We start from the raw sequence: 22,340 nt of genomic DNA on the forward strand, positions 1-22,340 counted from the left end.
TGGAGGTAATGCAGCAGCCCAGGGAAGTCATTCCCAGGATGGCTGCTTGTCAGACGTTTTCCGAGGAGAAAAGTTACCGAGAGGGAAGGCATACTTTTACACAGGCAAAGTATTTCCTTCTCCCCACTGTCTGGTCTTGTTCTGTACCAAAATGAAGTTTACCATGAGGAGTTTTCTTTTAATGGGGTCCTGTGATCAGTTATGCAAAACTATAAGTGATCCCAGCTTGCTTGCAGTCACTTGCATTATCCAGAATCATTTATCTTTGCTACCAATCAAACTGTAAGGTCTCCTTTACTGCTATTACTACTAGAAAATAAATAAAGACTTATAGAATCACAGACTGGTTTGGCTTGGAAGGTATCTTAAAGGCCATCTAGTTTCAACCCCCTGCCATGGGCAGGGAAAGTGGAGCTGCAAGAAATACTGAGGTAGATCTATGAAGCAGAGCCCAATGTCATGGCTCCTTTGGTGCACCACTAAACAGGCTGAGTTATGAACCTGTTTGATTTTCTCCTGTAGGCCTGGATTTCCTTACGACATCCTCTTGTGCCACACAGATCTCAAGCTACAGTATGCATCAAACTCTTCTGTTGGATCTGATCCCTCTTTTTTCACAGCCCAGCCATACTTGCCCATGAAGAAGTGAACAAGTGAGTGCCTTGATGTGTTTCCAGAGATGAGTGAAAGGAAAATCTCATCATCCTTTCAGAGAACCCCAAGCTGGAGTTATTCTTGGGTCTGACCAAGGTAGGACAAAGTTGATAATTTTCCGGCTTCCTGTCCCCTCCTTTGCCCTGTTGCCACCTCCACTTTGGGCTCAGGAATACCCTGACTCCAGAAACTAGTCTCCTGGATATTTGGAGATGCTTTTTGGATTCCCCTTCTTGTAAAAGTTCTCACGTTGGAGACAGAGATGTGGGCAGGAACACAAAGGGCTCTGACTCCATTCAGCCGTTATCCACCCTGATTAATTTTACAGCTAATGACTCTCCAGACATGGTGATGTATGGGGCTCTGTCAGTGACAAAAAAATTGAACTTTTACTAATTAAGTAGAACATCTTCATAAGGTGAAAGGTTTTGCTAACGAAAGTAACTCACAAAGAATTATGCTGGCTAGAGAGTGCTGCCGAGATCACACAGGGAAGGGAGGGAGAGCACAGTATAAAATATTCACTGCAGCTACCAGTCCAAGGTTGTCTCTGCACAGAGACTACTCACTGCCACATTTCCTGGGCTGCAGCCTCCTCTGTCTCAGAAGAACACGGTTGACACTTTGTGCATCACCCCCTGACTGCATGATGACTGCTGTTTAATGAGGTTCCCTTGGCCCAGCAGCAGGGATGTGTCTTATCTGTTGCAATCACCATGTGAGATCTTAAGGTCCTTTCTAACCCTAACTATTCTATGAGTCTATGAGTACATACAGGATGGCGTGAGGTTCATGGTGATGTAAGGATGTGATTGTTTAGCTTTTATTCCAGTAAGTGCCACCGAGGTACTGCACTGTGCAAGAGGACAGCCTCAGATATAGACCAGGATGAGTGAACACGTGGCCTTTGTGAAAAGGCTGCACAAAGGACTTAACATCTGACTGAACAAAAATAATCCACCTTAGTACAAGGAAAGAAGCAGCAGGAGCAGTGTCCTGGTGTGGGATGTGAGATGGAAAAGAGGTGGTGCAGCTGCACAGGTCTACAGCCACACCATCATATATTGAGAGCGCAGAATCACTACCACAGGTTGCAGCAGTAGAAGGACCACAGGTCACTTATGGCTCTTCCTTCTGTGTCCACAGAGTGCTGAAACTGCCCCTGGGGAGCTGAAAGCTGAGCCATGGACTGTGCTTGCCCCACTGAGCCCCTTTTGCTAAGGAATTCCTCTAAACTGCTACAGCCCCGCTGCAGCATCCGTAGGGATTCTGATCAAAAGAACACATCCCTGCCAGGTCATGGCAGAGGAAAACGGCTCTGCTTTTATAGGAAGGACTGCTGAAGAGTAAACCAGCAAATTGTCTGTGTCTTTCCTACCCAGTAATGTCTGGAAAGAAACACCTGAAATAAGACAGTGATGATTTCCACCTGATGAAGGTATGGCCCCATGTTCTGCAGCCTTGCCTCTTTTATCCTCACACCCCTACCCCTTTCCAATCAACTTCCCACTTGCTGCAAAGCTCATTACTACATAATTCTATTGTTGCCCTTTCAAGCAGAGATTTGTGGTGTTTTAACCAAGAAACCTACATTAAAATATTGAAATAAGTCATTAAATATTTATCTTCTTCAGCTACTTGTAAAGACAGAAGGAAATTGGGGGGGGGGGGGGGAGGGGTCAGAAAGGAGCATAATATTCATATTTTTTGAAGAGACTGTTTACGGTTATGTTGCCTGAGGGACCTGCAAAGACAGAATCACAGAGGCCTTTTCCTCCTTGCACTGTCTCCTTCTCCAGTGGCCTTTTTTTCATTGGAGCATGCAGCTTGTTGCACTCAATTCTCCCCTCTCCTTCTCCAGTATAAATCATGCTTTACTACATTCAGATCAGTCACAGACACAGCTTCAAAGCCAGATGGAAATATGGGAATTGACCCCCTGTCATCTCCTGTGACAGTCCCTGCTTCTCTTCATGCACGCTGATGGAAACCCAGAGCAGCTCTGCCAGAGGCACTGGGGATGCACTGACATGAAATGTGTAGAGCCCAAGGTCTGCACTTGCAGCTTCTGCACAGGCTGCTCATTCCTTTTCCATCTGCATGTAAAGGAAACACGGAGATGGGGAAAGATGGCAGGAATTACCTTCACAGGTAGCAGCTAGCAAATCATCATTAGACAGCACTTACAAGGAGGAAGCTACTGAGAGATCTCTAATAATGTGAAGTGCTGGGATCTCTGATGTCAAGTGCCAGACAAGAGGCTGATGTGACTGGAGCTGAGGGCATCTTCATGATTTTGCCCCTTAGCATAGCTTTAAGGATTCTCCCTGGAATTCTCAGTTCTTACATCCACAATAACAACTCTGCCTTCCACAGACCTGCATGACTGCAGTCAAATCACTTCTTCTTAGCCCAATAATCTTTGAAGATCACAGAATCCCAGACTGGTTTGTGCTAGAAGGGACCTTAAAGCTCATCAAGCTCCAATCCCCTGTCACGGGCAGGGACGTCTTCCACCAGAGCAGGTTGCTCCAAGCCACGTCCAACCTGGCCTTGAGCACTCGTGATGGAAGGCAGACTGAGTGTTCTGTGAGCCCTGGCCACTGAATGACTAAATTCCCACCTTGGAGGGAATGTGGTCCCCAGTTATATAAAGTAGAAGAACATTTCTCCACTACTCTCACAAACGCACTCTCCACTCTCAAGCACTCCACTTCTAGAGTGCTTAACAGCCTGCTTAGGGCAGCCCGCTTTGGTCTGTGCTCAGGCACACACACATTCCTGGACATGCTGAATTGTTGTCACTTGATTTTTAAGGCTTTTAATTTCCATCTCCAGGTGACAGCGTCAAAGGAACCAAAATGATCATCCCACAGAACTAAAAGAACCCAACAGTTTGTGAAGCAGCTGGCCAGCACAAACAGCAAACAAAAACCCACTGGAGCTTGTTCTGCCTCAATTCGGTGGGCAGCCTGGCTTGTGGGGTAAAGAGCAGTGCCGGAGCCCCTTACCTGGGTCACCTGCATCTCAATGCACCTATGCATGAAGGTCAGGGATATTTGTGTGTGAGGAGCTGGCACACAAAGCAGCAGAACCGATATCAGACGCTTTGCATTCAACATCCCCAAGTTCAGGATGAGAAAAGCCATTCAGAGAAAGGGAGCACACCTCACACAGGATTCTGTGGTGGAGACTGCTGCAGATTCTACCCCAATATTGTGTCTTTTTTTCTGCATTACCTGGTTAAAATACATCAACATATCAAATGGTGCTTACACATACGTGAAGAAAAAGTAGTGACCCCTAAAATCACACCATCTGCAGGAGACTTAAAAAGATCCCTTTAAAGCGGCAAAACTTTCTGGCTGGCCTTGGTAGCTGTCTGGACAAGGGACCCTCAGTATGAGGAGACCTGGCTGTGGTCATGCTATGTAAGAACACAGACAGCTGGTAGTGCTAGAGCACATACTGCAGTATGGGGAAAGCTCTCCAGAGAACACTGAGTCCTACAGCAGAGATGGGACTATTTGGATTTTACACCCCATTATATCAAGTGCCCTTTTCCCTCTCCATCAGTCCCTAAAAGTGCCTATAATAAATAATTTGCCTTTAGAAAAGTCATCAATTCCCACTAATTTTGTTAATTCATTGAATCCCCACACAAGTATGATGGTATTTTTTGTGTACAGAAATTAAATATTTCACCCCCAGGTCCATAGACCTCAGTTTCAAAGTCATATTTTTCTTTTACTCTATTTTCTCCCTTTCTTTCTCCGTTTCCTTCTTTCCTTTCACTCTTTTTCTTTTCCTTTCTCTTTTCCTTTCCTTTCATTTCACTTCTTTCCCGTGCTCAGGTTTCTGACGAAACACACTCAGGAACCACCCCACAAGCTGGCAACTCCCTCTGACACTTTGTAATAATAATTAAATGAACAGTTTTGAGCTGCTCAGCGCTTTGATGTGTTTCAGGTGCTTTTTCCCCTGTCTGTCTGGGAAACAGGGGAGACTGTGCCAGATGTTGGCCCACGTACAGGGGAATAGGAGGAGGAAGATTTCTTTGAGACACAAATAAGAGCCGCATTATGCATGATTCAGCACCTCATGTAAAAATTTGGCCCCTATCAAAAGGAACACAAAAGGCTGATCACAATGAGCAATAAACCAAAAATAGGCTGGCGAGAGGAGTGTGCTGTGGGTTTCAGAGCGGGGCAGGACAATTAGAGCTGTGCAAGATAGTCACAGGGACAAAAATAGATCCGATTCCTAATGGAAGGTGCCTTTGAAATTTGGGATTTGCATCTTGTGTGTGTGTGCTTTCAACTCAAAAATAGCAACTTGGTTAAATAGAAAAAGGGAAAGTAGGAAGATAAAAATAAATATTAATTTATTGTAACAATAATACATCTACATCTGGAAGAAACCCAGGAGTATTGCTCATGTAAGACTGAACAAAAGATTGTGTTTTGTTTTGTTTTGCTTTAACAAATGCGTTTCTAATTCTAATCCCTATAAGAAAAATATTGTAGCTCCTTTCCTTGCAGCAGGCAGCGAAAAAGCATCTCAGCCCAGTGATATCAGGAACCCATGTGCACGTTCTTGATCTTCCACTGACTCCTGGGGAATTAAATGGCCGCAGTTTTTGATAGGCAGTTGAGTACCTGGTGGGATTCTCAAATGCACTTCAGGGCCTGACAGCCATACACAGGTTTCTTTGCATTTTTCTCCCTCTGTGCACTACAGGTGATGGGGATGGAAGGATTTCCTCAACTCCCATGGAAGACAACAAAATGCTTTGGTGAAAATTAAGAGAAGATTTAAAGGCAGGTGGAACCATCAGCTTTGAAAGAGCTTGGCATAATACTACTAATAAATACTAATACTAATGCTAATAATAATGGCAACAGCTTCTCCACTTTTCACCCATGACAATCCTTTTGACTTTGTCCCACTGGCACCCGTGCAGGGAGGCAGGCAGGCACTCCTTGGAACAAGATGCCCATCCAAAGCAATTCAAGGACCTTATTTGCAATTCTCATTATTAATACTTCAGAGTGGATTTTAAAGATGCTTCCTGCTGCTACTATTTTGACTCTTTCAGCTCTACTCTGAGTACTGACCTCTTTTGAAGCTACTAGTCTTTGTACTGCTGTGATAGCCCCCCAGGTTCAACACATTGATCAGCTTTCTCTCTGCTTTCTCTCACTACAAGGATAGGAAATTTCCTTCCCACTGTCCTAAAAGAAGTGGCCTGTATGTGGGCACAAGTCCTCATCCTGGATGCTGTAGTCCTTGCCTGGATCCCTCTTTGCCCTTTGCAGGAAGGTTCTGCCTCAGGTAAAAACAGCTTCATGCTTCTTCTGTGTTTATTCTGTTACTTGCCTCTAACAACCTTTTCCAAGGTATTAGGTGGTTAATACACCATTAGGGCACACAGCTGATGCTTGAAATCCTAACATTTTCCACATTTTATATATCAGCTCATTACCAAAAGTGTGATCCTATGCTGACATTTCTTTTGTAACTTTTTCTCACACTACTCTCACAGACCTACAGATACATCTTCATTCCTTTTTGGTGCTTTAACATCTCCCATTCCTGGTTCCTTTTCCCGGGGGGTGAAACAGAAGAACTTGTTCATAAGCAGAAAGGGATCTTGTGTCTGTTGCTCATTAGAACATCCCACTCAGTTCTATTCTTTTACTGGACTCTCTCAGCCCAGTGATGTGGGCTTGGATACAGTTAGCTACAAAAATCCTTAAAATAAATCCCAGGACATCAGTAAGGATGGCAAATCCTAATGCTGACAACATCCATCTGTTTGCCAGCTTTCTGGTAAAACGGGAGAGAACTGGAGCCCACACCTTCCATCACCTTCCACTGGAAAGGAAGATGCTGCTCTTACCGGTTCTGATTTGATTTCATCTGTTGGAGTGGGGCAGGAAGGCTGGGCCTGAGTGTGATGAGGATGAACAGCCCTGCTCTCTCCCCACTCCTCTTTGGCACTCTCATACTCTGACATTTATTTGGAGAAATGAGGACATGCTGAGATGTTTTGGGAGGAGGGAGCTGGCACATTTCTCAGCTGACAGGAATCTGTGGTGGTGGCCACCTTTAGTGGTGATGGATTTTTGCAGACACCGCCAAGATCATTACCAAAAGTTCGGTCACATGCACCAAGATCAGCCTGAAAGAGCTCACCGTGACAGATCAGCCTAACCTGAGTGATTTTTGATGGGGCCTGCAAAGGAATCCCCCTTATAATAAAACTGTTTTCAGGCCAAGCAAATGACAATGCTGCCCAGCTCAAAAACATGTCCAGCCCTTTGCTGCACTACTTACTTTGCCAGCCAAATGAACACCCTCAGAGCTTTGGATAGGGATGACAGAGGAGAGAGAAAGGGCTGAACAGAGCCCATGAAAGCATCACTTTCAGCCCAGAGCTGTATTTTGCCCTCATCTCCTCCCCATGTTCCTGGGGCTGTGAAAAATGCTCAAAAGCATTTGAGAGTCAACCACCCTGATGTAGATGAGGGAGAGTATTCCCAAAATGCCTCTTGCAAGGATTCTTGCATTTAATTGCACACAAGATTAGAGATCTTACACATTGTCTTAGAAATGCTGAAGACAAGCTCAAGCCCATCCCACCCACCATGCAAAAGGCAGTCCAGGGAGTTGCTTTGGGCAGCATTTCTCGCAGAGATGCAGAAATCTCAGGACAGATGCTCTTTGTGAGCACCTCCAATGACAGCTTCTCTCAGACACCTCTGATCTGAGTAGTCACTGACCACCACAACACAGAAACCTTCTCCTCTGCCTTTCCACATCCCATCAACAGAAAGACACAGGAGTCATTTTATTTAACACCTTATTTTTTACCATCTTTCTTGGGTGACAAATAGCATGAGACATACAGTGGTTAGGGCTCAAATATGAGACAAGGAAAATGTCAGTGGCTATTTTTACCTCTGCCTCAGAGCAGCCATTCACACTTTTGGTTTTTCCTTCAGCTGTGTTGGTAGCACTTTGGAAATGCTTGGGTAAAAAGGTGAATTGTCATCACTTTCTACACGTATCTCTGGGAAAATGGACCACTTGGACCTCGGGAAAGTTTAGCTTTTCAATTTCTATTCCTACATGAAGTTCCAAGTATCAGAAAGCTCAGATAACCCAGCTGACTTTGTAACTATGCCTTTAATTTAATTGTCCATACTGAGAAACTCTATCCTAAAGGATCTCCAGTATTTCAACCATTTAACTCTCTAAGCCAAGAGGCAGTGGGAAACACCTAAATCCTTGTGTATTCTAGAAGTGCGATGGGAATTATGGACCATTTTTGAACGAATGAAAGATGTCCAATGGTATAGCAAAAGACAGAACTAATCTGTTTTAACCTTGAATTGAGTTGTCAAGGAGAATAAACCCAAAGGCAAAGCTACCTTTACTCTCTAAGCCACCACTATTTTTCTCCCTCTTTCATTCTCCTTTCCAAAATGCATGAACTTGACAGAATGGCAGAAAGAAAAGATCAAGATCAAACAAGCCACCACTACCAAATCCCTCTACCTCAAAAGACAGCCCTGGAAGTTTGTTGCAATATCAGCAGGAAAAGCAATATCCGCCTCTGAAAAATTAATATGATGCTCACTAGCTGTCTAGTTCCTCCTCTGCTTGTCAATAATTCTGTTCATTCTACGAATATTAAACCTGTTTGCTAGAGCCCATAATGTGACAAGAAGCTGATGCCTGAAAGCACGATTACTTTCAACTACACATCATATTTAATTTATGACATAACCCGGTGTTATTGCTTTTATTGAGGAACTGTACAGTGTAAAATGATTATTTGTTAAAGATTTCACTGTAGTAAAGGAAAAGGGGGGAAAAAATAGAAAAAGAGAAAAATCTTTACTGCTCCTAAAAAGGCACTTGTAAATGGTTTTTTGCTGAAAAGATACAGGGATGGGAGTTACTATTATAACATAGCTTTTGGCTTCACACATTTTTGCACTGCAAAACAGATCCACCTTTCTCCATCACTTAATTCAATCTCCTTACTGTGACAGGAACAAACAGTAGAGGAATAAAGTGAAGCTCTTTCTGATGGGGTGATGTACACGTAACTTTTCCACACTCGATGTCATTAAATCTAGGTGGTTTGTTTGGGCTGGACAATCTAAGTCCCACATCTAAGCTTACATTCCATATTACTGTAAAGTGATAAGAATAGTTTATACTGAGGTACTGTCCTTGTGGCCCAGCTATGATGCAGATGTAGGATGATGCTGAGCATGAGCAAAATGAAAGATGACATTCCTGCCTTGAAAGAACATGCACTTTGATTTGAAAAGGTAGGACAAAAAGGAGTTTTGTTTTAGGCATATGACAAACCAAAGACCAGCCACAGATGCATTGGAATTAATGCTCATATTGCAACTGAATTTCAATAAAGGTACTATTTCTTTGGCTTCCAAGTTGTCCACTGGAGTTGCCTGTATTTTTATGGACTCTAAGAGAGGCAGGTACCTTAGATGACTACTATGAATGCTGATGGTTGAGTCACAGGATACTCCCCGATGTCCATTTCCCATTTTAGAGTTTCAGTTCAGAGGTATAAATGACAAGCCTGAAACTCATTTGAAAAGCCAATGTTGTGGTCCTCCTCCAACATTTCAGCTCCTGAGGATAGGACACTGACTTGCAGCTCTGAACAGCCTTATGGGCATTTCATTGAACCTCTATGGATCTTGCCTTCCTAATTCTAGACCCAGAGATAGTGACTGCGAACATCCCGTACAAAACTGATCCCTTCAGGAGACTGAATAAGAGCCAAGACATCCCCAGCACAGTATTTTAGTCCTAACACCATCCTCTTCCAGACACACATGGTTTCAGTTTAAGTGCTGGGGAAGGGATGAAGTTCAGTTTATAAGAAACTGGATAAAAGATTAAAACATAAAGGAAATGCATTACTCAGTCCCAAGTCTTAGAAATGAATTATCTGCCAATTCCTGAAACCATGATATCAGCTGGAGTTTTATCTCTGGTTTCATTCAGGCAATAATACAGCATCTTGAGAAGAAGTTCTGAAGTCTGCAACTTAAATAGAGATGTCCCTCCCGATTAAGAAGTGTGCTGTATTTCTATAATACACAGAAATGCAGTCTCAGAAGAATTCTTGGAGTGGTTTCATACTGAAACAGATGTAATGAAGAATGCAACCTGCTGCTGTGAACCATTTCTCTTGCTAATTGGTTACAAACAATATTACTGATGGCATCAATAGATGAAACAAGGATTAAGAAATAAGGCAGGAAGGTTTTAGATGAATTTCTGTTGGGTGGCTGGTTGCAAATACCAGTTGAAGACCTTATTGTTGGGGCTTCCCTAAGATAGCTCTTTCCCTGTACAGTTTTTGTTCTCTGAAATTTTTGGACCTCGTGCTGCAACTTCCCTGTTCACCAGGAAGTTCACAGAGTCTCCCGATTCCATCCAGCTCTGACTCCAAAAAAGAGAAGAAAAAAAAATGTGATCATTTTCTCTGTAGGGTTTTCACCCAAGTTTTATTTCCCTGGTTGAAAGCAAATGGTCTGCGTTTCCCAGAAAGGCTTAAATAAGGCTTAAATAAGAGGAATGATTCAACTTGCTGTTTCATTGCTTTCTGATGCCTGCCACTTTCTGCCTTCCAGATGCCAACAAGATCTTAACTGGGATTCTGGGAAACACAAGAGACCTGCAGTCTCTGATCACATAAAAAGAACAGAATGAGAAAATAAGATGGAAGGGGAAAGCAAGATAGAATAAAGCAGATCAGCAAAAAAAAAAAAAAAGAAGATCTACACCACTGATAAGATTTCTAGATGGCCTGGGGAGTTTTGTTTGTCCCCCAGACATTGCTGTTTAACTGAATAAGGGTCTTCCCATGCTCTCATGTGAGCATAATTTTCCCTTCTTCCCTTTCCCTGGATCCATTCTCTCATTCCCTTTTCCCTCCTATTGCTCTTCAGTAGCCTTCAAAATGAGACCTCCTACTTTCCAAGGGGACTACTAAATCATGTAAGCTTGTTCACTGAGGTGAGCAGTGGTTCACAGCCAACCTTGCCAAGCAGGCTTTGGAGTGGGATTAGTTTTCCCCTTCCTGGCACTCCAGCCAGTGCCTCCCACATGTGCTTTGGTACAAATGCGGTCTCTGCCTAGCACAGCCATTCATATTCTAAAGGACATGAAAGCTTGCCTCGAAGTTAGCTGGTTTTCTTTGCTTACATACCCATCCCTGATTCTAGTCGTTCAAACGTAACTCTTGAGTAACTAAAAGGAAGGCAGTTCCGGGAGTTACATTTGTTTTGCTTCTAAAACTCTCCCTCCTCTCTGAGGACTTTGCCAGAGTTGATTTCTCAATTGCTTTTCTGATTTCTCCTCTGACAGCTTGCTCTGTGTGAGGGATGTGGCATTGACTTTCAGCAGCAGAACTTGTGCCTTGTTCCCTGCTGACCCGCAGGGCTATGCAACTCAGTGAAAAGCCATTAATTCCATCTGTGGTCTACCAGATTAAAACTTCTCTTCCAATAACATTTCAAATATCAGTTGCTTTGCCTTAATATCTTTCTTCCATAATATTTCTCCCAGCTCCACACACTCTGCTCCCCTGGGTAATTCCCTTTTCTATGAGTATTGTTGGTACTTTAAAAACACATATTCTTGCCTTTTTTTGTGTTGTTCTCCACTGAATCTTGCTGTCTCCTACTTCATCCCTTCCTTCTCCCACCCTTATTCTATTCTTATGTGATCAGAAGCAGCAGGTCTTCTCTACACTTCGCAAAGTCCCAAATTACAGCCCTGAGACTTGCAGTTACCAGGGACTTCCTACGTGGTCAGCCTGCAAAACTTTGTTTGTCAAAACAACAACCACTAAATTTGCTGGCACTATGCATGCAGAATGCACCAAAATGGGTTTCTGAGTAACCCCTTAAGAACCATGCCAGTGATTTCCCTACCAACCAACCAAGACATCCCTGTTTCCACTGGACTGACTTCTAAACCCTTATGTCCAGACTTCAGCTTCAGGGAATGGAGAGGCTGTGAAGTGTTTCATACTCCACCAACCCCGAAGACAGGCCTGGACTATGACTCCACAGCCTATGTCACAAGGCTTTTGTGGGTGGTAGCTTGTTTTTGTTTCTATAACTGAGCCCCAGAAGTTAGGGATACAGCATGAAGATCATCACTTGGTACATCCTCCTCTTCCTCTGCCAACACCTTCCAGATTTGGAACAGCAAAGCTTGCATGTAGGTTCAGTGTCAGTAGGCATGCGCTTGTGTAGGAGAGGGACAAAAAGAGATGACAAGCACTTGATGCTGTTACTAACTCTCCTGACGTCATTGAGGACCTTCCAGCCTCTGCCCAGAGGCAGAAATTAGCCTGGGCCCAGAAGAGTTTGTTATGGTTTCTCCTTTCTATGTTAACACTTGTCAAAGCGCTTATCTTAACTTCCCCTCTCCCTTAACCCTCCTCTCTCCTGCTACTTAGCCAACAGAGATCCGTATCTGCTTTAGTGGGATGGCAGGAGGCTGGGCAGTGCTGATGAGCAGGCTTCATCCCAGGGAAACACAGTAAACCAAGAATCAGTGAAAGGAAGCAGCAGAGGCAGCAGGTTTCTCTGCAGAGGAAATGGTGATAACCCATAATAATCATCTGCCATACAGGAAACAAGTGTGTTTGCCCAGGAAGAGAGTGGAAATGGGAAAGGTACTTCATTTCTCTAAAGTACCATGGGGTTGGTAGAATATAAGGGCCAGACCTGGGTGAGGTTGCCACCAGAAGATGCAGTTCCCACCCCAGCAGAGTACTGGGCAGCACCCTTGACCTCATGGCAAAGGTTGATTAGGATGTGGACATCAACAAAGCAAGCCTTAGGAGATGGTTTAGGGGACCTGAGCAGTGTCAAATATGTGGAACTCCAATGCTGCTGCTGAAAAGATCATTCTCAGCTCTCCTTCCCCAACTTTTGACTTCTAGTAGAGCAACAAGCCATAACCCTAGAGCCAAACAGCATAGCATTCCTTTTGCTTGATCTATGTGCTCAGGATACTTTTATCCCCATGTGAACTCAGACTCAGCTAACCTCTGCACTGCTTTCCAACTGACATCTCTCCAACAAGCCAAAACACCACAGGTTCCAATCCCTGCTGATCCTACACAGTTTTAGGATATGGTGCATCCAAGCATTTACACAGGCAATCATTATTTTCCTGGGTTACTAAGGCAAGGGAGAAGGTGGGGCAGAATTATGTAACAGGGCCTGAAATATTCAAGAGAAACAGACACAAATCTCTGTGTGTATTTCATTCAGTGTATTTAGGAAGAAGATGCCTAAAAATAGTAGGAATACTCCATATGGATGTAAACCTGTGCAAAGTGGAATGGACTTAGCTGCATGAGTAGTTTACATTCTTTATCAGAGGAGTTTATCTTCTATTTTTGCTTATGGTATTCCTCAGATCATGATTTTTTCTTATGGTTCATCATTCCAACATTGGGATTTGTGTGTATATATATATATATGCATATGTGTATATATATATATATATATACGTACATACACATAAAATTTGACAGGATTTTCCAGTTGGTCTGATTTTAGTTTGCCTCAGTGTTTCAATTGCATGGGTGAGTTGAATCGTATGGTCTTATTATTCATAACATGAGGAAGTCGCAATCACTGCTGAATAGCCATGCACATGAATGCTGAAATCCATGTTTGTATGGAGTTCTATGGTGCAAATATTTATTGCTGTTGTTGTTATTATTGTTGATTTTCTGATAGCAGGAGGATGTCCATTGTCCCTGGCCTCCTGGTGGACACAGAGGGGTGCAAGACAACTGAAGGAAATTCGTTATATGCTTGGAGGAGGTAGTAATACCAACATTACCATTATATTCTTCCTGCCTGATATTTTGTTCCTGAACTGAATACTTAATTCTTCTTCAAGGACCAGCTTTAGCACAGTCAAGGCCCTCTGTGAAATCAACACAGTGTACTCATGCAGGAAAATTGTTTAGATGGGAATAGGGGAGAGACTCAAATTATGAAAGGTTCTATATTATGCATATATATATATAAAAATATAAACTTTGGACCCATGCTGACCCTTTTATACTTCTAGGCATTTACCTATACCTGGTCTAGTGGTACAAACAAAGAGAGAATTAGCTGGATCTGCTCTATTACGAAGTAATTTTGCCATTTCCTAATCATTCCCTCATTAGTACCTCAGTCAATAGTCAGATGGTGCAATTTGCTTTCACATGGTTTTCAAATGCGAAACAAGTAGAAGGATCTTCCACACTAAAACCACTCCCAAAGGCTGACAATGCCCTGAAATGAGGTGTTTTATGGGGAAGGATAGGACCCTTAAAGCCAGCTTGCCTTAACCTTCATCACTCAGAGAATAAAGCACAGGAAAGTGTTTCTCTGTGCATCTTCTAAAGCCTAGTTCTCTGATGGTTCACCATTTTTGGGCTAGGGACTAAAATCCTGCTCAAAGGATAGTAAAACTCAGAAATGTCAATCTCTTAATGACATCTATAGCTTCAAAAGGAGAAAAAGATAAAAATAAAAGGCAAAATAAGGCATTGAGGCTTCCTGTGACGACCAAGTATAAAGCAGCTGCAGGCTGGGAATCATGCCCTCTTTGAATGAAAGCTGGGATCCCTGAAATCCAAAGCATACTTCTTCATTAGCCTCGTCTGCAAAATGCAGGCAAGTGCTATCTTAAAGGCAGCTCTGGGGTTTTATTTGCTTGCTTGTTTGCCTGTCTGTTTCTGAGCAGCCAAAGCAAACTTCTCCAGGGACCTGTTTGATTCCTCTCTGCAGTCTGGGCTGCAGTATTGATCCTGGAGAGGAGATGTGTGTTTTGTGTATGTGTGTATGTGAGTAAGTGAAAGCTTGTAGGAATGCAGAAGAGATGAGCCAGGCATGGAATTCACCTAAAAGCCCCATCCCCTCCCCACAGCACATCTCTTCCTCCTCTCCCTGAGTCCAAGTGAAGAGAAACTCATGTATTGCCGTTGCTTCAAAACCCAGTTGTAATTTACTGGCTAATGGAAGACGTATTGACAAAAGTTGACATTAAGTGGAACTAATTGCACTGTAACTGCTAAATAACTAAGAAATAACTACCCTGTAATTTATGGCACAGCACAGACTCTGTGTAGCAACTTTCAGAGCCGTTCTATCGGCACAGAGCTCACTGATGCATGAGCTGCAGAACTTTTCCCCTGCCAATAGGATCCAGTCAATGTGAAATTGCCAGCTCTGCAAACACACATTGCCATGACGAGAGCATAAAGCCAGCCAAGCTTCCCCCATCCCACCGCAGCCCTGCTCCAGAGCAATAGGATAAATGACTGTTAAGATGCTCTTCCCAGACCATTAATTTTACTTCTGGTTTTCATTTAGAGTCCTAATTCCACCTGGGATGTCCTCCCTCCTTTCATCAAGGTGTGCGCAGGAGCCCATGCCACCTCCTGCATCCCTCAATTGATGGCTTCCCATTGTGGATACCAAGGAATGGGGTACATAGAAAAGTCAAGTCTGTAGTAATTGTGGCAACAAAACTGTTTCCTCCACTGAAATAATGTCAAATGAGGCATTAACCATACAGCTGGGAGCAGGGGAAAGCAAGATTCACATTTGCACAAGGAGGATGGGGTACACCAAGGGACAGAGGGAATCTCTGCCATACATCACTGTCACGCAGCAATATCCGCATCTAATTCAGAAGATATGTTTGAATGTGCCTTGTTCCATCTGATCAACCTCACGATTTCTTAGGGCTCATCACTGAAGTTGGTGAGAAAACAGGCATTTTGTCTCCAGAGAAATCTAGCAACTAAATATTTGTTTATGTCTCGGATAGGACCAAATCAGAAAATATGGGTTTGAAAGATCTCTTTGCAGAAGTTATGCCACCACCTACTGAAATGCTTCATTTTGGCGTTATTGAGATGCACTTTAGTACTGCAGGACTGGATGGTATATGGCTATGTAACAGAATAAAATTAAGATTCTAATATAGAAGTGAAAACAAGTGGGAAATGGAGCAGAAAAGAGCCGAAATAATAAAAAATTTAAAATCCATTTTGATTTCAAATCGAGTCAATATTTTGCCTTTGAAATGTCATTGGAATTAGATCACGCCAATGAAGCATTCACATTTTTACCTATTACCTAAAGAACAACCTTTTCCCTGGGGGGAAATGTTCCACACACCAATTTGCAGCCAAACGCAAACCAGACAATTTCTCGAGTGGAAACTTTTCACTGCAGAAGTCAGTACTTTGTGCTTTGCTTGTGCAGCATCAAGCACAGCGGGGCACATCTCCAGACACCACCGCGACAGAGAGCACAAAGAATAGAGCTGTTGGTCAGGGGCTTTGCTGATGAGCCCCAGAGGCTGATATATTGTGCATAAGAAAAATGGACAATTTGGAGGTAATGAGAGAAGGGAGAGAGAAAAAACAGCCTGCGTTTGAGATGGGAAGACAGAGAAAAGAGGGTGAGATTGCAAAGATGGGGAGTTGCGGAGAGAGGTGTAATTCAGCACCTTCTTCTGCCTGATTCCTTCCACCTCCATTATCGTGCACCAGAACAACTCATTCTTTTTTTCTTTTTCCAGAAAGTGTAATAATGTTCCACAGGTGAAGGAGTTATCTCAGCTTTTCTCTTCCTCAGCAAAGCTAACCCGCAGTACATGAAATAAAGGTCACCTTGGAAAATAGGTGCTGCAACTCACAAAGGAGCCCTTTCCTGTGACAGGGAGTCTTTTCTGAAGGGGGCTGTTAGGTTTTGTGCTTGGGAGGAGGAGAAAATGGAGTTGATCCCGTAGTCACCCTGCTAGATTTCCAAATTGACTTTTGAACAGGACCTAGGAGACTCTTTTTCCCATGCCATCAGGAGCAGGATACCCCTGGGGAGATGTTGAGGATGGGGATGGAGAGGAAGGCAGCACTGCTTAATCCCACATCAGGGATTAGAACGAAATTCACCCTCACATCTTTCCCAAACCAATGATGCCAGGGATGCTCTGAGGAGCAAAGACAGTGTGCTTGCAGCATGCCAAATGCACAAGAAGGGGAAGGAAAAGACAAATTCCATGTGTCACGTGCTGGCATGGCTCTGTAACAGCAGCAGGCAGCATGGTGTGCATGGGATTTATGTGTCTGTCTGCTCCCTGGCTATGGCATGCAGCACAGCAGGGCCATGACTGTGGTGGTAGGAGCCTTTGGGATGTTATTGGAACAAAAACTTCATGCATGTTTTGATACATTTGTTTTGCAGCTGAATCCGAGCTAGTTTTAAAACAAACCTGAAAGGGATCTCTGAAGGGAAGCAGCCCATTGACGTGATTAAATAAAAGGTCTGGCTGTAGTTTTAAATGAAAGACTTGCACGAACTAAATACACTTTGCTTTGTGCCCTGAAGCTCATTAAACAACACACTAAGCCATGCAAAGAGATCTACAGGACACTACACTGGGATTTTTCCTTTTAAGTGCCACTGTGCTGATCAGGAGTGAAGAGGATGGTTCTGGGCAGCAGCAGCAGGGATCTCAGGTGTTTAGTGTTCAGCTGGAAGAGGTCTGGGTGTATTCCTGTCTGATTTCTTTGTTACTGTCACTTTTACATCCTTGGATAACTACAAACACCCCTTCTGTAAGGGTTTATTTAATTTACTAGCAGATCCTGTCATCGCGATCAGTGCTTGGGTGAAAAATAGTTTTATTTTCATTGAATTTTGTCATATTTTTAAATAACTGACAATAATTTTGCCCAGCTCCAGAGGTTTGTCTTTCTTTACCTCAAATTGGAAGTTGCAGAATGGCTCTTAACGCTTCCTAAAAGCCTTGAAGGGTTGGCACACAGAGACACCACACACCTTGAGCTTGGTCATGCAGCTCTGTCAAGCAAATATTCTCTTGTTTTGAAGGCACTGGACACCAGTGTGGGCGTTGGTGAAACATATTCCTGGACTAGAAAATGGGGCTCTTTTAAACTCCTTCCCCCCCCCGGCTCTGAGGATCCCTTCCCATTGTCTGCAGTGAGCCGCAGTTCAAAGACTGTCAGAGCACATAAACATGACACAGTAACTGAGAACATCAAAGAGCATTATGTTTTCCATACACAGAGAGTGACAAGCTGCCTAACTCTTGCTATTAAAAATTCAGACAAAAAGAAAAAACAATTCAAGGGAAATCAAAGTAAAATCTCCAGGAGAGAGTCAGATGCCACACATTTCTGTACTATTCTCTTATCTTTTTTGCCTTGCAAAGTGGCCTTTAAAATTGGTTCCTAAAAATATATATAAAACCTAATTTGCAGCAGTTACATTGCTGACTATAGAGAAAAGAAAAGGTGTGTAAGTGTTGTGGTGTAATATTTGGACAGTCAGCGAAGTTCAGGTTGGATACAAGGAAGAAGTCCTATACTGTGAGGGTGGTCAGGCGCTGGCACAGGTTGCCCAAACTTCTTTGGTGAATACCCCATCCCTGGCAGCACTCAAAACCAGGTTAGGCAGAGTCTTGAGTGACATGGTCTAGCATGAGGCATCCCTGTCCATGGCAGGGGGTTGGCACTGAGTGATCTCAAGGTCTTTTCCAACCCAAACCATTCTGATTCTGGAATGGAAACTCTGCCACCTCAAGTAAATAAAGTGGAAGAAAACCTTTAAGACAAAGAAGTCCTTCACCACCCCTGACATCCATGTTTGAATCCATCAAAGCTGGATTTATGGCCTTAGTTCTGGTGCTATAAGGAGACCGTCCATGGAAGGATTGTCTATAAAGGTACCATGGAAAAAAAGAAATGAGGGATATAAGGACTAAAAACTTGAGACCTTCTAGTTGGCAAAATAGCTAAATAAATGATATGTAAAACCAATGAGAAGCAAAGGAGAAAAACTGGTAGTGTAAGCAGATGCAGAGGCAGCATATAGCTAATTTTCTGCCATAGAAGGCACTGACACGCATTGGGCACGGTTTGAAAAAGGACAGAAACAGTAACAGAAACTTTTACTTTCAAAGCACTGAAATTCATAGAGAATTGGGATCAAATTTAGTGAGGACTTTTGGACCAAATAAAGGGAGCAGAAAGGATTTTTGAAATCTTTAAACTTTTCAAAACTTTGTTGAAAGATTTATTTTCAAAGTCTTTTGTATTAAGCTTTTTTGTTTCACATCAGCATTTTCATTTTAACAATCAGCTTAAAGGAAAAATAGGTGAAGAGGTTAAATAACTTTGAGAAGTGAACTTCATTTCTTAAGCAAATGCAGTGCTCCAGATTAAACATGGGTTTGGACTTCTCTTTAAATTGTTTCTTTTCCTTTCATTCTCCTTTCAAATATACTTTCAAACTTTAAATTATTAAAAGTGGATTTTGCCCTTTAACACTTTCATTTTTAGCTTCTTTTTCAAATACATATTACTAAAGGAAAAGTTCTCCATTTAGGTCTAATCACTGATAACTCCTGGAAAAATATATGGTAGTAACCATTGTTTGTACAGTACTGAAAAGGCTTCGATAACACACCATTAGCAAAACTACCAAAGAGACTGGATAAGGCTCAGGAACAAGCTGTTACGTGAGCTTCCACTGAGGCATTGCAACTGGTATGAACCTCAACTTTCTACCTTCTCTACACATAGAATCATGGACTTGCCTAGTTAGGCAAGGCTTCAAAGCTGCTGTGGCCTCATGAATCACAGAATCTCAGTATCATGGGCTGGTTTGGGTTGGAAGGGACCCTAAAGTTCATCTGGTTTAAATCCCCTGCAACAGGCAGGGACACCTTCCATGAGACCAAGTTGCTCCAAACCCTGTCCAACCTGGCTGTGAACACTGCCAGGGATGAACACTGTAACAGGGATGTTAGCTAGCTTCTCTAGGTAACCTGTGCCAGTGCCTCATCACCCTCAATTCCTTCCTTCCAATCTGCTCAATGCCAACACAGATTTAAATGCTACCTGCTGCCTCATTAGCAAAGAAATAAAGCTCCAGGTAGCATTTCTGTGCACAAAATGAGTACTTGGTGATGGCCTCAAGCTGTCCCCTTTCGCAGCTTGTACTCCTCCCTCTGAATCCAGCTGCAACAGCCTTTCTGGAGATGATTCAATTTTCTCCATCCTTCATGCCTTCTAAGCTGTGCTTAGAAAATCAAGGCCCTTGGGACTGGCATGGGAGCAACCGAAGCTTGTGCACAGAATATGCCCAGCTAATCCAAACCAAAGGCAACTGGCCTGTGATTTGACTTGACTTGCTTCTTGTTTTGTTCTTCTCGGGGTGGTGTTCTTCTCTCTCTGTTCCTATTTACAAGCTAGGGGTTATTTGAAATGGGTTATTTATTTGTTTATGCACTTCTATTATCACAAGAACCAAATTGCAACCTTCAAGAAAACGTGTTTGTGAAGGGTGGTGGCAAGGGGGGAGCCAACAAATTGAAGTCAGAGAGAGGGGGGCTACATCTTTATTGAAAGACAACATCAAATTAATTTCCCCCTGGGCTCAGGAACTCATGTAAAATTTATAGGCTGTTTGTTAATTTTCCTGTAGTGCCAGCAGCATGGGTGCTTGTGATTCAAAGGGAAGGGATGGGAAGAACAGAGAGAAGAAGGGAAAGAGGGAGGGCAAAGCAGAAGGAGAGCAGCCTTGGCCAGGCTGACATGGGTCTGTACACGAAATGACCTTGCTCACTTGCCAAGCCTTACATGGGACACACACGGGAAGGCAGCGGGATGGATGGGGGCCCGCTCGACCCGGCTGCTTAAGATTCAATTGGTGTCCTCAGCTCTCTGTACAAAGCTGCCCTTTCAACACCAACACAATGACTTCTCTTACATAACCCAACAGGCAATTTAGCAGGTTCACAACCCAAAATAGAAGGAGAATTAGTTTTGTATTAACACGCTTTCTTTGCCCTCTCCCCACCATCTTTGGCTAGGGTCTGGAGCACCTCCATGGGGGTGTGTGTGTCATTCACGCCTTTTCATCAGCAACACAAGGCAGGACAAGGGACCATAGTCCAAGGCAGCTGGGAAAAACAGGGATGTATCCCCAGCGTCTGAACTGAGGTGGGAGAGCAAGGTCCCCACCAATGTTTTACAACAGCCCTGAGAGATTTTAAAGGACCCCATTATAACCCTGTCTGCCTCCTAACGTCACAAAGGTTAGTGTTTTCCCAGCAATGCTTACAAGCTGAAGCCACATTAGCAGCACAAAACAAACAAACAAAGAGCTGCAGGAATCGTGTGAATTTCAGTTTCATCCCAAACTTCCGAGCTCTCATAGAAACAGAAAGCATCTGGTTCTTCACTTTAAAGACAAGAGCTGGCAGTGCTGCAAAAATCCCCAGCTGAATAAGAATACGTGTTTTAAAAACAAGCCCCAGCCTTGATTTAGACTTCAGCAGCCCACCACTTCCCTTATCTGTTTGTCATGTTAAGAGCCCTGCTAAGCAAACCTGTGACTTACTTTGCCTTTTGGAATCATAGAATCACAGAATGCTTTGGGTTGGAAAGGACCTTAACATCATCCAGTTCCAACCCCCTGCCATGCGTGCGGACTACTCACCCCAGACCATGTCACCCCAAACTCCATCCAAACTGGCCTTAAATACTGCCAGAGATGGAGCACTTATCACTTCTTTGGGGAACCTGTTCCAGCACTTCACTACTCACACATTAAAGAACTTCTTATATCTAACCTGGACTTCCTCTGTTTCAGTTTGAACCCATCACCCCTTGTCCTATCACTACAGTCCCTTATTAAAAGTCCCTCTCTGACACCCCTGTAGGCCCCCTTCAGATACTGGAAGTCTGCTCTGAGGTCTTTATATCTCTTTTCTGCCCCTTTTCAGTTTCAGTGTGTAACTTCAGCTGCTAGCCCAGGACACTGACCTGTAGTGAATGGTCCCAGACCCATATTCTGATCCCCAGCCTCCCATTTCCTTACCCACTAGAAAATGAGCCTGCAAACCCCATCCTCCAGATGTACTGGAAATGATCAAACCAATAGATTAGATTAATATAGAGAATATATTAGTTTAAGAAATCATACACTGTTCCACCCTAGACTATTAATTTTACACCTACTTCTAACCAGCTACTTTATAGTTAGACAGAAAGAAAGAGCAACCCAGCCTAGAATTAAGTCTGTACCTCCCTCCACTCCTTCATGCCAGGAGAGGTGGGTAGTTATCCTCACAGCAGTCCACAGAAGGGATGAAGAGCATGCCTGCCAGCCAGGGGCAATATCCCTCCTCCATAGTTATGGAGAAGAAATCTGTGCTTCATAAACACACTTCAAAGATGCCACAGTATTAAAAATACATGGACACCATGTGGATCTAAGCTAAATACATATGGCCTTTGATTGCTTGGCATTTCCAATTCATACAGGAACATTACTGTGATGCATTATTGATGATCAGTAGCATTTCACTGTCGCAGACTAAGGACACCTCTTCCTTGCATGCAGCACCCTTCGCTCAGAGACTGAACAGTTTAATTAAGCCGAGATTAACTGTATACACAATTCTGACTGCTGCTGGTTTAGCTATGGAAATGCTACTGCTGCGAGGTAGTAGCACTGTGCTGTTGGAGAGGTGCCCTGCTTGCAGGGGAGTTCCCCCTCCTG

The 22,340-nt window shown here is 43.4% G+C and overlaps 1 long non-coding RNA gene across 1 annotated transcript in view; it reads right to left on the reverse strand.

Annotated features, from left to right (window-relative positions):
* Nucleotides 1-2,176: 2,176 nt before the first annotated feature.
* LOC134174926 (uncharacterized) overlaps nucleotides 2,177-22,340 on the reverse strand; it is a 36,564-nt gene continuing 16,400 nt past the window's right edge. The window contains exon 2 of the long non-coding RNA XR_009968839.1: nucleotides 2,177-2,750. This is a non-coding gene — a long non-coding RNA (uncharacterized LOC134174926). The remainder of the gene's footprint in view (nucleotides 2,751-22,340) is intronic.

This window comes from Pezoporus occidentalis, unplaced genomic scaffold (assembly GCF_034315485.1).
Source record: "Pezoporus occidentalis ecotype Australia unplaced genomic scaffold, CSIRO_AGI_Poc_V1 ctg64, whole genome shotgun sequence".
NCBI lineage: Eukaryota > Metazoa > Chordata > Aves > Psittaciformes > Psittacidae > Pezoporus > Pezoporus occidentalis.